This window comes from Microcaecilia unicolor, chromosome 4 (genome assembly GCF_901765095.1).
Source record: "Microcaecilia unicolor chromosome 4, aMicUni1.1, whole genome shotgun sequence".
Taxonomy (NCBI): domain Eukaryota; kingdom Metazoa; phylum Chordata; class Amphibia; order Gymnophiona; family Siphonopidae; genus Microcaecilia; species Microcaecilia unicolor.
Genome location: NC_044034.1, coordinates 39,635,974 through 39,660,496, shown reverse-complemented (window position 1 = coordinate 39,660,496; position 24,523 = coordinate 39,635,974). Strand labels below are relative to the sequence as shown.

Sequence of the window (24,523 nt, the reverse complement as noted above, 5' to 3'; positions counted from 1 at the left end):
GCCATATAAATCACCTGTCCGGGGCTAACCACGTATTTTCAGTTCTTATATTTCCCCTTAAACCAACCTCTCCTCTTCCCCCATTCTCTATTTCTGTGGATAACACTCTCATCCTTCCTGTCTCATCAGCTCATAACCTTGGGGTCATCTTCGACTCCTCCCTCTCCTTCTCTGCACATATTTAGCAGACTGCTAAAACCTTTTGTTTCTTTCTCTACAATATCACCAAAATTCGCCCTTTGCTTTCTCAGCACACTACTAGAACCCTCATCCATATTTTTATCACCTCTCGCTTAAACTATTGCAATTTGCTTCTCACAGGTCTCCCACTTAGCCATCTCTCTCCTCTTCAATCTGTTCAAAATTCTGCTGCACGATTAATATTCCGCTAATGTCGTTATGCTCATATTAGCCCTCTCCTCAAGTCACTTCACTGGCTTCCTATCCATTTCCGCATACAGGTCAAACTCCTCTTATTGACTTATAAGTGCATTCACTCTGCAGCTCCTCAGTACCTCTCCACTCTCATCTCTCCCTACATTCCTCCCCAGGAACTCCGTTCACTGGGTAAAAGTCTCTTATCTGCACCCTTCTCCTCCACTGCTAACTCCAGACTCTGTTCCTTTTATCTTGCTGCACCATATGCCTGGAATAGACTTCCTGAGCTGGTACGTCAAGCCCCATCTCTGTCCGTCTTCAAATCTAAGCTAAAAGCCCACCTTTTTGATGCTGCTTTTAACTCCTAACCCTTATTCACTTGTTCAGAACCCTTATTTTCTCATCCTCATTTTAATATTCCCTTATCTCTTGTTTGTCCTTTTTGTCTGTCCTAATTAGATTGTAAGCTCTGTCGGGCAGGGACTGTCTCTTCATGTTCAAGTGTACAGCACTACGTACATCTAGTAGCGCTATAGAAATGATAAGTAGTAGTACTTAATTAGATAATGCTGCTGAAATTGCCTGGTTAGCTCCCAAGCCAAAACCAGCTATTTTGAGGTCCTTCTGAGGCAAAGTCGGCATTTAACCGGCTAAGATAACCATATATGTAAGACCACATAAACTGGAACAGTCTTCCCAGTATGTCCTACTGATCTGTGATGGGTTATTGTGATACCAAAGTGATGATTCTAGACAACTGCATAAATGACTCATAATCACAAAACATTCCCAAATGGGAAATACAAGTCTGAATCAGAGTGAATTTTGAAGTCAGAGTGTGCCTGAACTTTTCATTAAACATCTTTCACTTGTGCAAACCTGAACACCGGAATATCATCGCTGCACTGCTAATGCATTTTAGAATTGGTAAACACACTGTAAATAATGTCTAGTCTGGAAGAGAAACTTTAGAAGTGAAACAATGCAGAAATACAGTAATCTCGTTATAGTGAGAAGTTTTATGGCTCCCACCACAGCTGTCCCTGCTGAGTTTTTATTTAGCTAGACAGATTTACAATTTGTACACCTGGGGCAGTAAGAGAAGGACAGAATGAATCATTCTGAAAATGAACGTTAGGTCTCCTAGTGTTACCCTTTCAGACTTATATCCTCATTAGAGAATGCAGAGCATTTCTTAAAAGTATAAAATTGCAAAATACCTCTAGCGAGAATAGGGTTAAAAGCACTGACACAGATGGACAGTAGAGCTGTAAATTGTGAGAAAGCATTAAGGGGTGATGAGTTAATCGGAGTGTTCCACTGGCTCACTATCCTTACCTGCTGTGTGAGTTTTTCCATGGAGTAGAATGACAGCGGAACCTTTGCACTTTTTCCTAACTGAATTTGAAATGTGTGGCCAATTTTCAAAGAGCCCATAAACTTTTGAAAGTTTTCTTTATTCATTTTTGAATTTAACGGTAACAGAAATAAAAAAAAAAAAAAACAACAACAACATATATATACGTTTATAACATGAAGGGGACCTTTTTTCTAAACTGATATGCAGTTAACATGGGTTTTGCTGTGTGTGTTAGAAGTTATTGTGCTAATGGCTAACTAGTACTACTAATAATAATCATTTCTATAGCAGCACTAGCCATACGCAATGCTGTACACTGGACATGAAGAGACAGTTCCTGCTCAAAAGAGCTTACAATCTAACCAGGACAGATAACAGGACAAATAAGGGATAAGGGAATTACTAAGGTGGGAATGATAAAGACAGGTGCTGAACAAGTAAGGGTTAGGAGTTAAAAGCAGGAGTTTTTTTTGTTACATTTGTACCCTGCGCTTTCCCACTCATGGCAGGCTGAATGTGGCTTACATGGGGCAATGGAGGGGTTGAGTGACTTGCCCAGAGTCACAAGGAGCTGCCTGTGCCTGAAGTGGGAATTGAACTCAGTTCCCCAGGACCAAAGTCCACCACCCTAACCACTAGGCCACTCCTCCACTGTTGCTACTATTTGAGATTCTACATGGAATGTTGCTATTCCACTAGCAACATTCCATGTAGAAGTCGGCCCTTGCAGATCACCAATGTGGTCGCGCAGGCTTCTGCTTCTGTGAGTCTGACGTCCTGCACGTATGTGCAGGACGTCAGACTCACAGAAACAGAAGCCTGCACAGCCTTCTACATGGAATGTTGCTAGTGGAATAGCAACATTCCATGTAGAATCTCCAATAGTATCTATTTTATTTTTGTTACATTTGTACCCTGCGCTTTCCCACTCATGGCAGGCTGAATGTGGCTTACATGGGGCAATGGAGGGTTGAGTGACTTGCCCAGAGTCACAAGGAGCTGCCTGTGCCTGAAGTGGGAATTGAACTCAGTTCCCCAGGACCAAAGTCCACCATCCTAACCACTAGGCCACTCCTCCACTCCAGCCAGTGAGGAAACATCCCCATGCTAGCTGTTCTGCTCCCATTTCATGGAATCAGGGTCCATTGTTAAATATATTTAGTACGGGCATTATTTGTATTCAATTGCATTGTCTGTGTATAGATAGCACTGTGTATTAGGGTAGCTATCCCCATAATTTGCAGTATCCTATGAGTGACTCCTTGTGAGCTGTCCCTAATCGCTCTTAGTACTGAGCTAGGGCCAACCCTCCCTCTCTCCCCCACTGGGGCTGTGCTGGAGAGCCCAGTCTTCCTAGCATACCTTTATGATCAGCAGCTGTTCTAGGGGCTGATCTCTCTTTAATCTACTGTGATTCCATAAAAATTATTCACCAATTGATTCCCACACTTTCCCCTTTGAGTATTACAGCTTTTTCTCTCAGCTGGGCTGAGATACTGGCCATCTCCTTGCCTCTAAGGTAGCTAGATACGGACTTTGTTTGCATAAGGTAACAATTCTTTCCAAGCAACTGAACTGTAAGTTGATTTTCTTTGTTTGCTATGATTGCTACATTAAAAGAAGAGTTGGATTAAGAATTGAGAGTCTGCTGGTAAAGTTTTTACCTGGGAATAGTTTAGCTGGCTGTTGAAGCTTTGTGATCACACCTTGCCTTGAACAGCACACTAGCTGGTTAAAGTGAGTAGGGATGGTGCATGGGTGTAATGAGGGCAGAGAAGAGGAGTGACATCTCAAGAGCATGAGACCACAGTGGCAGTCATTCCTCTCTTCTCTTTCCCCAAACAAATCCCCTGGATCTGATCCCCCTATCTGATCCCCCCCCCCCCTGTTATCATAATCCAATCTCTCCAATCTGGTCCCCCTACCCAAATAGTTAAGGTGTGACAAAGCCACCCCCTTTATAAAGCCCCCCTTTGCACAAGCCTCAACCTCCCCATCCCAAACTCCCCAATAACCCTAGAACCTACCCAAGGGGAATCTATGGTGGTCTAGAGGGACAAAGCGGGAGCAGTCCCCCTCCACTAATACCTATTCTGGCTCTGGGTACAAAATTACAGCAGTGGTCTGGGCTGCTCTCACCCCATCTGGCTCTGGGTGCAAAATAGTGTGGTTGACGCCTAGGGATCATCAATGCATGTTGTATTCAGAGCCAGTAGGGGTGGAAGCATAAGGAGACAGCTATTGCCCTGTCCCAAATAGTTCACAAGTACTCCTGGGTAAGTCCCAGGGGTTCTTGGGGGGGGGGGGGTCAAGCTTGTGTGAGGGAAGCAAGCAGTTTTGTGAGCGGGCAGGGGGTTGTTCCACCTTAACAATTCAGATAGGAGGAGCCTGCTTGGGGAGGACCAAATGAGGTAGAGGATTGGATCAGCTGGAGGGATTAGATCGGTGTATACATTGGGAAGATTGGATCACAAGGGAGCTGACGGGGGTGGGTTTTGATTGGGGAGGGGGACTGGACTGGGAGAGTGTACTGCCACGTCAGTGCTGTTATGTTTTCTTGGGCCAGCACTGCAATAAATGGAGTTTCAGATAGCATGGGTGCTCCCATGCTTTCTGGTACTGCATGTATCACGGTGCTTATACAGTAAGTATCAGCCCAGTGTGGTACATGCAAGGCAGGTTCTAGATACACCTCCTGCATTTACTGCACAGGCTTTGCACCTAATGCACAGTAAATGCAAAAACTTACTGCACTTTAGTAAAAAGGGCCCCTAAGTCATTAAGAATGAGCTGAGTATTAGCACTTAGCAGCTAGCTGATAACCAGCTATGTCGCATAACTTAGTTGGCAATCCACAAATATCTTTTATTCTGTGCAAAATCAAAAAAGTTCATAAATCACATTTCATGGACTAAAACAAATAATAGTCACAATTTGGTGTTTTAGGGCCCCTTTTACAAAGTGGTGGTAAGCCCAATGCAGGCTTACAGCTCACTAAAAAGAAAGTACCACCGGGCTACCGCAGCAGCCCAGTGGTATTTCCCACCCGCAGCACGCCATCATATCTGGCACTACAAAAATATATTTATTTTTGCAGCACCAGTGTGTACCTGGTGGTAATCAGGTCAGTGCTGCATGCTGCCTGGTTACAGCCTCGTTAACATGGGAGCCCTTGCCACCACCTCAATGGGTGTTGGTAAGGGCTCATCCCAAAATGGCTTCACTTGCCCCACGGCCATTTCCTCAAAAAAAAAAGAAAGACCTATCTTTAACCCACCATGGTAAAAGGGGGCCTTTGTGCACATCAAAAACACACGCCAATACCAATGCAGGTCCCCTTTTGCCGCAGCTTGGTAAAAGGAGCCCTTGATGCACAGGCGCCTGGGATAAGAGGCTTGGACAGGCTAAGCCTCCCCTGCTGTGCTCTGAGGGGTTTAAATTGTTGATTTACCTCCATCCTCACAGCAGGAGCTGCAGTGAAAGCCCTCTAGCCTTTTCCAGTTGTAGAAATTGGTTTAAGGTTTGTTTACCTTACTACTGGGAGAGCGGGGGAGGGGGGGGGGTTAGCTGGAGGTGTCCTGGGTTGCCAGGGAGATATTTAAGGAGGATGACTTCCTGACCTGCACTGAGGACAGATAGCAGCAGAATCATACTGGGCCAGCATGATCAAAAAAACTCACCAGACAAAAAGGTAGAAAAGATCATTTTATTTTCATTATAGTGTTTGGAATATGTCCACTTTGAGAATCAGGTGCTCAACATTAAAAGTTTATATTTATTTACTTATTTATGGCATTTTATCCCACATTAAACATGAATTAGGGTGTTTTGTGGCTCTACATGAGAATTGTGATGATATGATCCCTTGTTTCATATTGTTGACGGTCTGCATTTTCCGTATGGGTGGTATATTGGTGTATTAGGTTCTGCCCAGTGTAATATTTATGGTACAGTAAGGTTCTGAGTGTGTTTTTGCACAAAGTTGTGCATAGTGTTTTGCAGTTGAGCGATTGTGCTTAGATTATGCTTTGAGCAACCACTTTATTCTTTGACATATGATACATATCTAATATCTAAATTTAATAAAAGGTATTAATTGTGATTATTTTATTTTTATTTATTTATTTTTTTCTGTGTGTTATCAGACAATTATGTATATAAGCTCCGCCTCTGGCTCCACCCCTAACCCCGCCCCCTTTAGCCTCCCCAAACAGTTGGGCCACCGACCGCTTATGCCTTGATGTGCTGTCATTAGCAAAGTTTTCAGCACAAAAATACATCACCCTTTAACAAGCATCAAATTAAATTAATATGTGGTAGAAGTCCTTAACCATGGTTTTTGACATATATTGTCATTGCTTAACAAATCAAGTGTAGCGATCTCTACTATAAAAACTTGAAGTTTTTATAGTAGAGATCGCTACACTTGATTTGTTAAGGATTAGCAAGGAGATGCTCTCATTTGTTTATAGAGGTACTCTAATGTATTGTCATTGGCCAGTGACTGATACAAACTAGGAGAAAGAATGATATAAAGCATTTATATGTTTTGCTTCGTTTTGTGTTTCATTGTCAAAGCTAATATGAAATCAATGCTTCTACTCCTAGTAAATCCATCCTTGTAACCCTGGAGGACATGTCTAGGTGTTCTGAAGCTGGGTTTTGGTTATTATGTTATTGTGCTTTTTTGAAAAGCAAGCTATTGTTCTCTCAAGGGATCATAATGTTTTGTTTTACATTGCGTAATGGGGATGTCAGCCACAATTGCCAAGGAATAATGCTGTCGCTGGTTATAATGGACCAACACTGTTCACGGTTTCCCAGATCCAAGGCTTGGCTGTTTTTACTGTTGCCATTGTATTACATAGTTCTAATGCAGTAATGCATCAAATGCAGGCCCATCTGATTCGAACTTTAGATTAGCCAGTAATGTTGCCTGCTACGTAGGAATTTCACGTGCTACCATAAAGCAAAGTGGAAAGATACAGTTCATTGCATGATGTGAAACACGAAGGAAAAATATCTCTCTAACAAATCAATGTGGAATACAACTGTATCTCTTCAACTCGCTGCAAGAGATTCTCTGAGGATCTTTTTCTTCACCTACACAGTAGAAGTTTGGACATTCAGGGGTCTTTTTACTATGGTGCGCTGAAAAATGGCTTGCGGTAGTGTAGGTGCAGGTTTTGGGCGCGCGCTGATCCATTTTATCACTAATTCATGCTATTTAGCACAGGTCGTTTATTGTATTTTACTATACCGTCAATTCTAGCAGTAGCAAATCAAAATGGTTTACATTACATTAGGTAATCAATAAAAAAATATAAAACATACAAATCCTAAAAGAGCTCCATTAAAATATAGGAAAGAAGACACAACTTTCTTACAAAGGGCCCATTTTACAGCTCGCAAAACAGGAAGTACCGCCAGGTTACCACAGCAGCCCGGTGGTACTTCCCACCCCCAGCAAGCCATCATATTTGGCGCTACAAAAAATATTTTTTGTAGCGCCAGAGTGTACCCAGCAGTAATTGGGCAGTGCCGTGCGCTGTCTGGTTACCACCGGGTTAGCGCGGGAGCCCTTACCGCCATCTCAATGGGTGGTGGTAAGGGCTCCCCCCCCCCCCAAAATGGCCACGCAGCAAGTGCTTCACTTGCCACATGACCATTTCCTGCAGAAAAGAAAGACTACCCTTTTTACCAGCTGCGGTAAAAGGCGGCCTTGGCACGCATCAAAAATATGCGCCGATGCCAGCTCAGGCCCCCTTTGCCAGAGCTCGTAAATGGGGCCCAAAGTTACTAATAATTGGGGATAACAGTAAAATAGCACATGTTAACAGTAGCCCACATTGATAACTTCTCTCCTAAGCCTCAGAACTAGTAGGAGAGACTTTCCTAAGATCACACTCGGAATCAGTAACAGAAGCACCTGGAATCAGGTTTTAAGATTTTGTAATCATAACCCAGGCAATGAACCAACTTTTCCCCTTTCTATTAGATAATCTCTCTGTATTTTCATTTTTTATGAGCACATAACCAGGAAACCATGTTAAATATTTCATGAAAATATTACACTTCCTTATAGTTGGTAGTATACTGCTTTTCCCTAATTGTGTATTCATAGTCATCTTTGCATGTCATAAAAATGAGCATTCATGAATAAAAGATGTTCCATAAAAACCATATCATATGCAGGGAAGACAATTAATATTCTCTTTGATTGCTTATGATGCCAATTGCTTAAAAGCTGTAGATTGCTGTTGAACTCAGGAGGTAATTTGTAATCAGAGAACATAATAACGTGAGGGAGTTTCCTGCGTACATCTACAGAAAATCGGCAGATCTGTTAATGACCTATGCATTGATTTTGTTGCAGATCTATGGCATCCTTTTATGCAACAGGATGGTGTTCGGCTATAATGAAGGTGGCCATCTTGCATGTTAGTACGAAGTGTAGGGTAAATATCAGACCAAGGGACAATTTACTTTTACTCCTTTGATTGTTTGTTGCTTATGACCGACTTATTCTTGCTATACAACATCTTTGGTGAATTTCTCCAAAAAAGGTGGTAAATACATCATAATAAATACAAAGAGAAATAAAATTTCAAACTGTTCATATCTGGAGAAAGCTCACAGGAACTTTTTAACCACAGACACTGCCACAATTTTCAAAGAGAGCATTCACATGGGCCTTCACATTGAAACCTGTCAGGGACACTTTTTTGTATGGAAAATAACATGTATGGACGGCAATTTTAAAACCAGCGAAGGCGACACCAAAAATGAAGTTTGATGTACAGCTTCTGCAGAAAATGTATTCAAACATCCAAAGACTCGACACAGTCATGTTTCAGCCACAATGGCCTGCTTCAGGAGTTGCCTTCAAATTGGATGTTCTCTGAACACTTTAGCTTTCAAATGCTACATCAGGTAACAACACAACTTGAATCATTTAATGCTGTCTCATAGGCAATCTTGATTACTTACTCACTCAAGAGCTACAAGGTGATTTGCTACAGAGAACATCCAATTTGAAGGAATCTCCTGAAGCAGGCTGTTGTGGCTGAAACATGACTTGTGTTGAGTCTTTGGATGTTTGAATACATTTTCTGCACAATTTGTACATATCTAGCTTCATTTTTGGTGTTTAATATGCCGGACGTCAATTGGTGCGTCCCTGTTGTGGGGTCATCTAGTAGCAGAGGGATCTTGGATTCTCTACAGGAAGAATTGTTTCAGCTGTGGCTGACAGAACTGACATGGGCTGGAGCTATTCTAGACCTAGTGCTTACAAATGGGGACAATATTTCTGATGTTACTGTGGGAGATCTTTTGGCATCTAGTGATCACCGAATGGTTTGGTTCAATATCAAGACAATGGAGGAGAGGACTTATTCGAGATTGAAGGTCCTAGATTTCAAAAGAACTAACTTTGCTGAGATGGGGGAATTTCTCAAGGAAGAATTAGTTAGATGGGAACAGCTGAAGGAAGTAGAACAGCAGTGGGCGAAACTGAAAAGAGCCTTCTTAAAGGCGACAAACCTTTTTGTTAGAAAACTACATAAAACTAAGAGGAAAAGAAGACCACTCTGGTTCTCAAACGTAGTAGCTGAAAAGGTAAGGGAAAAAAGGTTAGCCTTCGTACGTTACAAGAGGACTCAGAAAGAGGAAGACAGGCAGAGATACCTAGACAAGCTAAGAGAAGCAGGAAAAGCTGTCAGGAAAGCAAAGAGGCAAATGGAAGAAAAGATAGCCGACATGGTAAAATTGGGGGACAAGACATTTTTCAGATATATAAGTGACAGGAGGAAGTGCCACAATAGCATTGTGAGGCTCAAAGTTGAGGGAGAGGAATATGTAGAATCCAATAAAGATAAAGCTGAACTGCTTAACAATTACTTCTGTTCTGTGTTCACGGATGAAAGGCCTGGAGTACAACTGCGGAAAACAAATGCTAATGCGGATTGATGTATGGTAGACCAAGACTGATTCTCAGCAGACTGTGCTCATGAGGAGCTAGCTAAACTAAAAGTAGGCAAAGCGATGAGGCCTGATAGGATACATTCAAGGGTACTCAAGGAACTTGGAGATGTTCTGGTGGTTGTGGTTCCAATGTCAGACCTCTTCAATGCTTTCTTAGAGTCTGGAGTGGTCTCAGAGGACTGGAGAAGGACGGATATGGACCCCCTGTACAAGAGTGGAAGTAAGGAGAAGATTGGGAATTACAGACCTATCAATCTGACCTTGGTGGTGAGTAAACTAATAGTAGAAATGCTTCTAAAGCGGAGGATTGTAAGGTTTCTCAAATCGAATGGCATGTAGGACCTGAGGCAACGTGGCTTTAGTAGAGGCTGGTCATGTAAGATGAATCTGATCAGTTTCTTTGACTGGATGGCCAAACAATTGGATGTGGGAGGAGAGCTAGATGTATTGTACTTGGATTTTAGCAGACCATTTGACACAATTCTGCACAGGTGACTGACTAATAAACCGAATGCCTTTGGCATGGGACTTATGGGAGTGGAGGAGTGGCCGAGTGGTTAGAGCACCAGTCTTGCAATCCAGAGGTGGCCAGTTCAAATACCACTGCTGCTCCTTGTGATCATGGGAAAGTCACTTAAGCCCTCCATTGCCTCAGGTACAAACTTAGATTGTGAGCCTTTCTGGGACAGAGAAATATCCAGTGTACCCGAATGTAACTCACCTTGAGCTACTACTGAAAAAGGTGTGAGCAAAATCTAAATAAATAAAGTGACTGACTGGGTTAAAAGCTGTTTAAATGGGAGGAGACCAAGGGTAGTGGTAAATGGAGCTTGTTGCTGGGTGCCTGCCCTTGCACAGCAGTAGTGTAGATTTGGCACACGCTACCCACATACAGTTTAGTAAAAGGGCCCCTTAGGTGTGACAATTTACACCCGGTTTTAGTTGGTATAAATCCTCATTCCCAAATGGGCATGATTCCCGGTGCTAATTGCTATTCTATACACAGTGTCCAACTCGGAGCACCATTTTTAGAATAGCGCTCAGTGCTCATTTTTTTTTTCAGCATCCAAATTTGGGTGCCATTGACTGAATCCAGCCCAGAAGGTACATCCCAGGAAACTTCCAAGCTATAGTTGCATCGTGTGGAACTCACCTTCTCCCCGCTTGTTTCACCACTGGCAATAAAAGGAGACGGAGGGCTATGAGTAATTTTGCACCCTTTTGGTTCTGAGCCCTGTGTGGCTGCACTGTTCGCTCAGCCCTTGGTAAAGTGCTGGTACAGTCCTAACTACTACTACTACTATTTAGCATTTCTATAGCACTACAAGGCGTACGCAGCGCTGCACAAACATAGAAGAAAGACAGTCCCTGCTCAAAGAGCTTACAATCTAAGACAAGAAATAAAGTAAGCAAATCAAATCAATTAATGTGTACAGGAAGGAGGAGAGGAGGGTAGGTGGAGGCGAGCGGTTACAAGTGGTTACGAGTCAAAAACAATGTTAAAGAGGTGGGCTTTCAGTCTAGATTTAAAGGTGGCCAAGGATGGGGCAAGACGTAGGGGCTCAGGAAGTTTATTCCAGGCGTAGGGTGCAGCGAGACAGAAGGCGCAAAGTCTGGAGTTGGCAGTAGTGGAGAAGGGAACAGATAAGAAGGATTTATCCATGGAGCGGAGTGCACGGGAAGGGGTGTAGGGAAGGACGAGTGTGGAGAGTGCTACTACTACTATTACTATTTATCATTTCTATAGCGCTACAAGGCATACGCAGCGCTGTACACTATACACAAAAAGACAGTCCCTGCTTAAAGAGCTTACAATCTAGATAAGACAGGTAAACAGACAGAACAATTAAGGGTAGGGGAATAAATAGGCAAGGTAAAGGACAGGGCAAGTGAGTAGTGGTTAGGAGTCAAAAGCAGTGGTAAAGAGGTGGGCTTTAAGTTTGGACTTGAAAACGGCCAAAGACGGGGCTAGACACACAGGCTCGGGAAGTCTATTCCAGGCGTGAATTCTAACTAATTCTGTTGTTCCTTAGTGATATTGTTACTAACTTCTTCTTCCTCTTGTTAGTGTTTTATTGTTACTTCAGAGCTAGATGTAAAATTTAATAAAAAAAAGAACAGTAAATTACTTATCTCCAGTAATTGAAGTGCCTACCATATCAAAGTTTGATAGACAAAGCTTCATGAAGACGGTTCTCAGAACTGGTAAATGGCATTTACAGCTAATAAAGGCACAAATTAATATTAAATGGTGTATAATTACACAGACCTAGTAATTTCATAGCTGCTATCATCAAACAATCCTCATTTACTTTGCTTTTGGCAATCCTCAAATATCTCAGGGGGCTCATAATCTTCAGTAATTCATCTTGCAAAAAAAATTAATTTTAGCTTGGCAACTCCATATCTATAATTGACCGAGAGCGATTTTGCCTGTAGCCGAAGCTACATGATGGGGAAAATATTTAATTTGCTTACTGGTACAAGGTGGCTTTGTAAACCCTTTCCTGAATATTATATGATAAAAATATATACTGTAGGATTCCAAACAGCTTCCCAATGAGCATCCATATGGCAGTAAAGTATCGCTCTGGTCTATCATGCTTAAATGAACTAGAATATCCTTATGGGACAATGTTATAAAAGCATTGTCACATGTAAATAACTGAAGAAGTACAAAAATACATGCAGTGACAACAATGCTGCTTGGGTGGCTGGATTTTGGGTGTGGGGAGGGGAGTTATCAAGCAACATTAGTACAATAACCCATGTTATTTGCCCCTTAATGTAACTTAAAGGGCATTAATACAGGTTGTCTTGAGTTAACACAGTGATATTTAGGTCACCTCAGGTTACATAGTAATCAGATACAAAACATGCAAATACAGGTAAAGCAGCTCATTACTATGTAAATAATATACCCTGACTTGCGTCCAATTCCCAGTCAATACATTTTCTGCCACAGATGCACACCGCAAGTTGTGGTAAAGCAGGTAAAATAACCCTAGCTAAAAGTTGGGATTATTTTACTACTCTGAAGAATCAAAATGCAGCCAGATGCTCCCAGCTGTCACATCCGATGATCCCCCTGATCCAAACACGCCTCCCGCCCCCTAGCAAGCCTCCCAGATCCAGGCAACCCTTGAGCAAGCCCACCACAGGTGAAGGACATGAGACCAGTGGCGTAGCCAGACAGCCAATTTTGGGTGGGCCTGAGCACAATGTAGGTGGGCACAAAATTTTCTCTCTCTTCCCCCCCCCCCCCCCCCAGCCAAGCATCTGTTCCCTCTTTCTACCCTCCTCACCCTCATAGCCTATATCCCTATACCTTTTACCTCCCAGCACCAGCATCTTCCTGTCCCATCTCTCTCCCCTCCCCCATTGTCCAGCATTTTCCCTTTCTCTTCCCTACCATCCATTATCTACCTTCTCTCCCTGGATCCATCTTCCCTCTTTCTCCCCTCCCCCGCTTGTGCATCTTTCCTTTCCTCTTCTCCACCTTCTTCATGTCCAACTTTTCTCCCTCTCCCTGCCTTGAGCCCCTGGTTTAACATCTCTCCCTCCCCCCACCATCTCTCCATCCTTCCTTTCCCTCACCTCAATGCCATGTTCAACATTTCCCCTCTCATCTCTCCCTCCCGTCCACTTTCATGTCCAACACGTTTTTTTCTCTCATGCCCTTTCCCTCCCTCTCCCCATCCCACCCATATCCAACCATTCTCCCTCTCTTTTCCCTTGCAGCATCTCTCCGTCCCTCCCCCTACCTGTCTCACTCCCTCACCCCAACAGTGCTCCTGTCTGTCCCTGAACCCCCCCCCCCACCAGCACACACACAAAACAAACCTTCCACCCGCCAGCATGCTGCAGGTTTTTTTTCCCTCCCTTTCCCCAGCCACCACTCACTGACATGCTGGCTGCAGGCCTTCTTTCCCTCGGGCCCTCCCTCTCCTTTGGGCAGCGCCGCAGTCTACCTGTACAGGAAAGCTGCACGGCACCGGGTCCGTCCTGCCGCTACGCTGCTGCCCTCCCCTCCGTTGTCATCATCTTCCTGGCACAGAGTTGTTACTCGTTCTTCTGCTGCTTATCTGCAGCGGATCCGCTCGCTGTTAGGGCTGTATGTTGCTGTGACTGCTTCCTCTGCGCTGGCCCCGCCTTCTTGAAGAGGCAGAAGGCGGGGCCAGCGCAGAGGAAGCAGTCGCAGCAGCATACAGCCCTGGCAGTGCGCGGATCCACTGCAGATAAGCAGCAGAAGAACGAGTAACAACTCTGTGCTAGAAAGATGACAACGGAGCAGAGGGCAGCAGCGTAGCGGCAGGACGACCCGGTGCCATGCAACTTTCCTGTACAGGTAGACTGCGGCACTGCCCGAAGGGGAGGGAGGGCCCGAGGGAAAGAAGGCCTGCAGCGTGCACCGTTGCTGGGTGGGCCTGAGGCCAAAGTGGGTGGGCCCCGGCCCACCCAGGCCCACCCGTGGCTACGCCCCTGAGACAGAGAGTGATGCAGGTGGACATGTTCCCACTCAGGCAGAACTGGTCCAGTTAATTGGACATCTGAATAATTGGCATTCGGATAATCGGCATCGTACTGTACCTGCATTTATGTGCATATTTGCTACCTGCATCTACATGGCACCATATAGAATTACTATATGAGGGTCATTCTATACAAGTGAACATATAGGCAAAAAGAATACATGTGAAAGACCAGAATACCAGTGTGTATTCACTTACATGTGCATATGCACTTGTAAATATCAATACAGTATTTTGGTTATGGGCTATTCTAATTGAAGTGAACTGGCACCTAAATGGGATGACTGCACAGGTACCCATGTAAATTTTAGAATACTGTACATTATGTGTGGTTTTTGGCAATCCAGGCATCTCCCCTGCTAGCATTACTTTCAGGGCTTCTCCCATATTAACCTTTCTCCTGGGGCTTCCCCCTGATAGCATTTCTCCTGAGGATTCTTCCCCCAGGAACATAGCAAGTCTGGCATGTGCACCCTGTGTGAAACCCCCCCCCCCCCCCCCAAATGCTGCTGACGTGCCCTGCCCCACCAATTTGAAAGGGAAGCCAATGGAAGGGGCCCGATTTTCACTCCCCAGCTTCTCTTGCACCCTGTGCAGCCACACTGCTCACATATACTAACCTGCTTAAAAGGGGCCCTGCACTAGCAGCAGTGTGAGTTTTTGCTGCTCACATAATCCCCTATTACTGCAGTGGGTAAAAAAGGTGGAACTAAAATGGCCATGTGGTAAATTCACACTTGCCGCATGGCCATTTTGGGAAGAGCACTTACTGTCACCCATTGAGGTGGGGGTATGGTCTCCCACGCTTACCTAGCAGTAACCGCGTAGTGCGTGGCGTTGCCTGATTGCCGCCAAGTAACCCCCTGCAGTGATAATTATTGAAAAAATCTGGCAGCATCAGAAATACCACACGCTGGGGGGGGGGGACTTCGGCGGGAGGGGGGTCCAGAGCCCAAGGTGACCCCCCCCCGGCACTGCCGACCCCCCTCCCCCCGCCATTGCCGCCTCCCCTGCCACCGCCGCCACCACCACCACCAATAACAACTTTGGCACCCCCCTGCCAATGACCCTCTCGACCCCCCCTCCTGCCGCCAACCTTCCCCCCGCCGTCACCTACCTTTGCTGGCGAGGGACCCCAACCCCTGCCAGCCCAGGTCCTCTTCTTCCCGCGCAAAGGCTTCGTTATGACTGTTTCTGACGTCATGTCAGACTCACAGGACATCAGAAACAGTCAGAACGAAGCCTTTGCGGGAAGAAGAGGACCTCGGCTGGCGGGGGTTGGGGTCCCCCGCCAGCAAAGGATGGCGATGGCGACAGCAGGTTGGCAGTGGGAGAGGGGGTCGAGAGGGTCATCGGCAGGGGGGCCAGGCCCCCGTGGCCCCATGTGGCTACGCCACTGGAAGGACCCCATAGCTTGCTACAGCCCTGCCTTCCCCCGTCAGAATGTCTTATGGGGTTTCCTTCTCTGCTAACCTTTCTCATGGGTTTCCTTTATCTTTCAGAATGGCAGCCATTTTAGTCTCTTTTTCCCAGCAGCCTGCATTGCTGCTAGTTACTTTCCGCTGTAGAAGTGCTCTAGAATTGGGTGTTCATAAGAGGATTTATGAAGTCTTGCCTTTATACTTAATAAATATGAGCATTCCCCTGGATTCTATACATTGCACCAAGATTTCCGCACAGAAATCGAAACATATTCTATAACAAGTCATATAACTTAATTAGTTAACAAACTAATCAGCGCTGTTAATTGGATGTTAACAAACCATTATCAGCACTAATTAGCATTAATTGAAATTTATGCACACAACTCGCTAAGGAGGAGATTCTATATATTGCACCTAAAATTCGGCGTTGAAATCAGTGCCGTGTAAGCGTATTCTATCATCGGCACCTAGATTTAGGTGCCGATGATAGAATACGCTTAGCTGATATTTCAGTGCCTAAATCTACGCACATCCATTTACACCAGCTAAAACATGGCGTAAATCCTAGAGCATAGATTTAGGCACTCTGGACCATATTCTATAACTGGGCACCTAAATTTAGGAAAGCCCATGAAACGCACATCTCCCTGTCCATAACCATGCCCATTTTGCCTGCACACATTAGAATTTCGGTGCGCATCATTACAGAATACGCTTAGCGAGTTGTGCGTCTAAATTCTAATCAGTGCCAATTAGTGCTCATTATTGCTTGCTAAGGGCTGATATCAGCGCTCATTAGCTTGTTAATCCAATTAAGTTACGCACAGTGTTATAGAATCTGCACTGATTTGGGCACCTAAATCTAAGCGCACTGTACAGAATCCTGGGTTAAGCGTATTCTGTACCATGGTGCGCCTAAATTCTAAGTCACATAGCTGAAAAGGGTCAAGGCCATGGGCAGGGCGTGGGCGTTTCTACAATCTATGCATATTATTAAAGAATACACCAGCTTTGCGCCTAATTTAGGCGTCAGGATTTACGCCAAGTAAAACATGGCCTAAATGGATGTGACTAAATTTGGTCACCTGTGGTGCTGCTCGTCATATTCCATAAACCGCGTAGAAATTTATGCCGATTCTATAAAAATTAGGCTTATTTTAGAGAATACGCCTAGGCGTATTTCTTTTCCATGCTGATTTTTCAGGCGCCATATGTAGAATCTAGCCCTTAGTGGCTGCTTTTTTATTCTTTGGTACTTGTAAGCTCCTTTGTACAACTAAAATTTATATTACTGATTGTTAGCAGCTCATGAATTAATTTATTTGCACATGAATCTCAGGATCATGGGCAATTTTGGGCACCATATATAGAATCCGGGGGAAACAGTGCATTGTAATTGTACAGATTATTAAGACATTGCTAGTACTGCGATTCATGCAGTACACCTGTAATGTTCTGCCCGGGAAGCAGAAGAAGGTGAGCCCTAAGTCCTAGTCCATGAGGACTATAGACGGCCATCGAACCTCTGGGTTCTTCACCACATCCAAGTGCCGTTCCCCGAAGGTTGAGCCCCCAGCTTCAGGCAGCCAGCAGGACTCGTCCTCAACCAGGAAATGTCGGGGTCCAAAGGCAGACGGTACAGGACGAGGGCAGACCACCACAAGACGTGAACAGGAATCAGAGATAGCAGCCAGACGGCTCTGGACACAACAGAAAATGGCAGTGGGTCAGAAAGCAATGTAGTAGCCAAGCAGCTCCAACCACAGCAGATACTGGCAGCAGGGTCAGAAGTCAGCGTTAGCCAAGCAGATCCGGTCACAGCAGTTACTGGCAGCCATTGCCAAAGCGCTGAAGAAGAAAAAGGAGCGCACTGCTGACGTCATCACAGGCTGAAGTATCAAGACGTGCGGGAACGGATCCCCCCTCCCACACCACAGAAATAGACCGGCGGAAGCCAAGCCATGACGTTCCCTGCCCGACCACGCTGCTGCGAGTGAGGATTCTGTGCCTCCACCTGTTGCTGGACATTCCCTGAAGCACCCCCAACGTGCTTCCAGGTAGGGGGGGGGGGGGTGCGACAACACCCGGATACTGATGATGCACTTAAAGTCTGAATTACAACAATTTGCATAATGAGGCTCTCCTTAAAACTTAACCTGCCTGTGAAGCTCAAGTATTGGAGATTGCCATCAGTTTGAATCTTCCAAAGTATTAGTCTCAGAATATTTATGCAGGATGTGTGCCTAAACAAAGAGTGGTGATTTATTAGCTGTTAGATCAACATGTCCTGTCTCCCGCTGGTACATTGTGGTACACTTCTGAGATGTTCTGATCTGTATCTGGTAGGAAATAAGCTGTCATGTCATTCATCTGTGGTATAACTAATCCAGAGCAAGTACTGAATCTAATTAGTAAAAACACTGTAGATGTATGAAAGCCAATCTCACTTCGTGTTCCCTTCCAGGTCTATGATGTATGAATGGATATTTTTTTTTGATAATTACCTATATGTTGATGTATTACTTTTGAACTGCCCTGTACTGCCCAGTTTTTAATATTATAACTTAAAGGAGCTGAAATTCAAGAAAGAAATCGTTTTTAGTGTTCAGATTTCAAACATGGCTGTTCACTTTCTGTGTAATGTTTTTGAAAGAAAAAAAAAGCATTTTAGAGAGAGAATAAATAGTAGGAGTTGATATCTAGAGGAAATCATTTTTGCAGAGAGCAGGAATGCCAGCCAAACCATGGCTGTAAGATGTGTTTTGCATTTCCTGGTATTCCACAAATCCAGGGCAGGGAGTCTCCATATGTCAATACAAAAGATAAGGCTCTAGTAACAAAATATGTGCTTGCAAAAAATGAAGAAAAAGCCCTCAGAAACCGTGGGTAAAATACCCAGGGTTTAGTGCGCGGTTATATTGCTCTTATAACACACGCCATGGTTCTATCATTGGGCAAAAAACTTCATTTTGAATTAAGCTTGCAATTTAATAGCTTTTGATATGGCTATTGTAAAATATGTTTTTTAATTCTTTTTCTAAATATGTTTTTTCTCTTCTTTCCTTTTTTTCAACTACTATTTAACAATAAGGCGTGAACTATTGCACTTAGCTTTTAAGCTGGGCACTCTTCATTATCTGTTCTACGGGAACCCGTTTCGCCCGGCTTAAAAGCTAAGTGCAATAGTTCACGCCTTATTGTTAAATAGTAGTTGAAAAAAAGGAAAGAATTAAAAAACATATTTTACAATAGCAATATCAAAAGCTATAAAATTGCAAGCTTAATTCAAAATGAAGTTTTTTGCCCAATGATAGAACCGTGGCGTGTGTTATAAGAGTAATATAACCACGCACTAAACCCTGGGTATTTTACCCACGGTTTCTGAGGGCTTTTTCTTCATTTTTTGTAAGCACATATTTTGTTACTAGAGCCTTATCTTTTGTATTAGGTTACCTTTTTTTGCTCTAGCATCACTGCTTCTATTCCGTTGCTTGGTCTTACAAAGTCTCCATATGTCACCCTTTGTTTGATACTCCATTTATTAGTATTTGTTGCATTTGTATCCCGCATTTTCCCACCTATTAGCAGGCTCAATGTGGCTTACATTATGCCGTAATGGTGATCGCCATTTCCGGAATGAGAAATAGAAAGTGGTATTGCATTAAAGTTCATAAGTGATAAAGTAGATTAAGCAGTCAGGTATGGAGAGTTCATTGCCAGAATTTATTTATTTATTTATTTTATTTATTTATTTATTGCATTTGTATCCCACATTATCCCACCTCTTTGCAGGCTCAATGTGGCTTGCATATATCATGGATAGTGGAAATGAGAAATAAAGTGGTATTGCGTTAAAGTTCCTTAGTGACAAAGTATATAAGCCTGGGCTTTTTTGAGGGGGTACTTGGGGGTACTGAGTACCAGCACCTTTTCCATTCTCTGCTACAATTGACCCATGGACCCCACGTTTTAATGAAAGAGCTCAGGCTCTACACACCAATTCTGCCTTGTCATAGGTTCTGTGACTGGTTGCAGGGTCCTTGGCTTTTGTAGGTTGGGTCTCTCAGTGATCACCCCACCCCTGAAGGGTGGCCTGGCATTTGAGTACTGGCACCTTTTTCGTTAGAAAAATCACACTGATATAAGCGTTCAAGTATAGAGAGTTCGGATTCAATCAATTCTGGTAACGTTCATTAGTGACAAAGTATCTAAACAATCAAGTATAGAGCGTTCGGGTTTGTTCAGTTCTGGTGTAAATTTCGTTGTCTGGTATTTAGGATGGATCGCTGTGGTAAGCTTTTTTGAACAAGTTGGGTTTTAGTATATAGTTTATAGCACATCAACTGAGGATTCAGTTAGAACATAAGAGTAGCCATACTGGGTCAGACCAATGATCCATCTAGCCCAGTATCCTGTTTTCCAAACAGTGGCCAAGCCAGGTCACTAGTACCTGGCAGAAACCCAAATCATGGCAACATTCATTTCCCATGTCTGTCTCAATAGTAAAGACAAACAGATCCAAAACATTGAACCAGAACAGAGTTCAGTACGAAAGAAATAGCCATACCATCAGTCATTTCCATATACAGTAATATTGGCATCGTCTCCCCTGGTGAATTCTTACCCAAAGGGAAGGATTGAGAACAATTTCCAATCAATGCATTTTGCACCCCAGTATAACCCTTTCTCCACCACTGACTCCCCACATATGCACCATCCTCTCATCCTGCATTCATTTGGGGGGTGGAGGGAGGGGAATTATCAATGTGTTTATTTTAATGTTCATCCTAGTTATTATCCCTAAATTAAATGAATGAAAATAGGGGTGAGCTAAATAGATCAGTTGGTTGAAAGTCAAGGATTGTTTAGGTACTCAGAAAATATATATATTACTTCAAGCAAGTACTCTTTATCTTAAAGAGGAAAAGGCCTCGAGAAACCCCTTGACTGTTGAAAAAGTCAAACAGGGGTTGGACGTCCTCATCATCGGCCCAAAAACCTAAAGAGTATTTATTTATTTATTTATTTTTTATTTTTTTTTTTAATTTATTTTATTAATTATTTCAATAATTCACAAGTAAATTAACTTGACAAAAAAAAAGCAGCCAAAGATTTCAAGTTTACAGAAATTTGCATCACAATAAAGTAGGAAAAATAATCTCCTTTTGGATACTTAAAAGTCCTCAAATAGGGATTCCAAGATACGATAAACTGGAGATATAAGGAAAAGGAGTTAAACATTTCAAATATGTTTAACAACAAAACAAAAAAAAAAAAAGGATTTCAGCTTTTCAGGCTTGGTATGTATTACACTTAGAGAACTCTCTTAGATGTTAAAAAGGAACATAATTGGGAAGGGTCAAAATACACATATTTAACATTCTGATAATTAACCAAACATTTACATGGGTATTTTAAATAGAACGTTGCTCCTAGCTGGAGCGTCTCCTGTTTTAATTGCAAAAACTTTTGCCTACGTTTCTGCGTGTCTCTCGACAAGTCAGGGAATATCCGTGTTTGTAACCCTCTGAAAGTTTTCTCTTTCTTTTGAAAAATTTTTTTTAATATCCATGACTTGTCTGAGGTCAGCGCAACCGTGGCAAGTAAAGTAGAAGCAGTTATATTTTCACTGTCTGAACTTTCTATCAATGCATAGACATCTATTGGCTGAGTGTTTAAATGCTGTTCAACTTTTTTAATCGGAATATAGAAAACCTGGGAAATAGGAGGAAAGTGTTCTTCATTAATTTCAAGGACTTCTTTAAAATAATTCCTTAACATTTCCCTCGGAGAAATTAGAGGTTGCACAGGAAAATTAATAAAACGTAAATTATTATTTTTAAAGCTATTTTCAAGAAACTCTGATTTTCTCCTTAGGTTTATCAAGTCTTTAACAGTTGTTGTTTGCACAGTTTGTATCTGTTGTATTTCTTTTTCAAGATTTTCAGTTTGTGAGGCCACAGAATTAAATTTAATTTCTACTTCCTTTAGTTTCCCATCTATTAAGGCAATTTCTTCTGACATCTTTTTCATCTGTGGGCATAAAGCCTTACCAAGGTCCACAATTAACTGCCAAAGATTGTCTAGAGTTACTTCAGTAGGTTTTTTAAAAGGAAAAAACTCTTCTGTTCCATTATGTGTCTGACTCACATTTTCCGTTGTTCCTACCGTCTCCTCATCAGTTCTTCTTTCTCCGGCGGCAGTTGAGGTGGGGAAAAGCAAACTTCCCATGCCTTCCAACGACAGAAGAATTACCTCCCGTTCCCCTCCGTTACATGACTCTCCGGTCGTCACGGTCGGGTGCGAGATCGTCGGTGAACTGCTTCCGATTGGTTGAGGAGGCGGGTCTCTACCGTCGGGGCTCAATGAGACTTCCAGCCCTGTGTTCAAATCACTTCCTCCAGCTAGTGAATGGACAAGCGGACTGCCTGTCGACGGTGAAGCCATGCCTACGGCTCTCTGCAAAAAAGGCTCTATCGAGCCTGGAGGGGGTAAATTCCTAGTCTGCTGGGAGGCAGTCGCCGCAGACCTTCCCCTCCTCTTCGGCATTTCAGAAATTTTTCAGGTAAGAGAGAGACGAGGAAAACGCGTCCGTCCTATTCCGCGGCCATCTTCCCTAAAGAGTATTTAAACAAAACTTAGCTCAAGGGTAAGTCAGTCTCTGTGCTCCCTTGTTGATTAAGACGGTCTTAATCAACAAGGGAGCACATGAAGAAAGAATGATATGTTCTAATGGTGTGAGTTGCATTAATATCTGATGACCCTCCCCCCCCCCCCCAAAATGCTTATACATTAACATATATAAGTCACTACTGTTGCAGATTCTGTAATTGATTTTCCTGCTATAATACTAATGTTTGGGACAATTTTTATACAATAGCTACATTTGAGTCCCCACATTCATTATTTTTTGGTCTACTAATTGGAAAACACAAGGAATACTGCATTCTCAATAGTGGGTCTGCAAATTTGGAGCAAGTTACCAGGTTATTTGAGACTGTGTAGTGGTAGGGTTCAATTCAGGAAGTTGCTGAAGATATATCTCTTTGAACATGCATGGGGATTGATCTTGTCTGTCACTTGTGAGTATTGTATGTTTTAAAATCTGTTATTGTCTTTTTGCTCTTTTATTATGTATGTTGGTTTGTGATCCACCTAGTTGTAGGCGGAATAGAAATTTTTAAATAAATGCAAAATAGCGCTTAGATGGAATTTTACATTTACACACATATGTGTATGTGCCGTTATTCTAATGATTTGCTTGCATATGCATGAAATGGTTAGCGCATACTTTATGAAATTACCGCACACATGCATACCCTACTTAATTTCTTTTATTATAAATGTATTATAAAACAGACACTATTGTTGCCGGTATTTTGGATGCTGTTTTTCCTTTGTTAAAAACCTTCAGGGCAATTCTATAAATTGTCTCTTCGGTTTAGGCACCCCGATGTCACGTGCTTAGCTCCAATTATATAACAGCATCTTGGTTCCAATATTCCATTACAAAATACTAGTGTAAGTTAGCATCAGCAGGCCCATGTTTAGGTGTAAGACACCAGCAAATGAAGTAGTGTAATCAGCAGGGCTCTCCTGTGAAGAAAAACAAAAGGACGAGGAATATAATAAATAAAACCTTTATTTCTTCAGGACCTGACACAGCACTGTGTTTCAGCATAAAGCCTACATCAGGGGTCTGTATACAAGGTCACTGAGAAGTATAGGAATTTCTGGATAAAAGTCTTGATAAAGACTTGGATCCCAAAATAGGATGGTCAGCTTGTGAAGGACAGTGCTGTGTCGAGTTCAGAAGAAATTTATTTATTTATTTGTAACATTTGTATCCCACATTTTCCCACCTATTTGCAGGCTCAGTGCGGCTTACATAGAACCGTAAGGCGTTCGCCAAGTCCGGTAAAGGAACAAATACTATGTAATGTTGAGGTCGAATAAGGTAGACAAATACAGTGTGATGTTAAGGTCAGATAGGTAGGTATGTTTCAGGCACATTAGGGGTCAGAGATAGGGGCGGTTATATGGAGGGGCATAATCGAATGGCGCCGTCCATCTCCGGGGCCGGCACTGTAAGTGGGCGGAGCCAACCGTATTTTCAAAAAAGATGGCTGACCATCTTTTTCTTCGCTAATACGGTTGGGCCCGAAGAAATGTCAGAGCTCGCCGGGTTTGAGATGGCCGGCATCGGTTTTCGGCCATAATGGAAAATAATGCCGGCTATCTCAAAACCGGCAAAATCTAAGGCATTTGGTCGTGGGAGGAGCCAGCATTTGTAGTACACTGGCCCCCTCACATGCCAGGACACCAATTGGGCACCCTAGGGGGCACTTTTAAAAATTAAAAAAAATAGCTCCCAGGTGCATAGCTCCCTTACCTTGGGTGCTGAGTCCCCCAAATCCCCCCACTCCCCTACACCATTACCATAGCCCTAAGGGGTGAAGGGGGCACCTACATGTGGGTACAGTGAGTTTTGGGTGAGTTTTTGAGGGCTCCCATTTACCACCACAAGTGTAACAGGTAGGGGGGGTGGGCCTGGGTCCACCTGTCTGAAGTGCACTGCACCCACTAAAAACTACTCCAGGGACTTGCATACTGCTATCAGGGAGCTGGGTATTTTTGGGTGGGAGGGGGTTGGTGACCACTGGGGGAGTAAGGGGAGGTCATCCCCAATTCCCTCCGGTGGTCATTTGGTCAGTTGGGGCTCCTTTTTGAAGCTTGGTCGTGGAAAAAAAAGGGACCAAGTAAAGCCGGCGAAATGCTCGTCAAGCCTGGCTTTTTTTTTTCTATTATCGGGCGAAGCCGGCCATCTCATGAGCACGCCTCGT

At 43.4% G+C, this 24,523-nt stretch overlaps 1 protein-coding gene across 2 annotated transcripts in view; it reads left to right on the top strand.

Annotated features, from left to right (window-relative positions):
* The window catches only part of GRM5 (glutamate metabotropic receptor 5), a 580,379-nt gene that overhangs the window by 171,171 nt on the left and 384,685 nt on the right, over window positions 1–24,523 (top strand). The gene's annotated exons all lie outside the window — the stretch shown is intronic.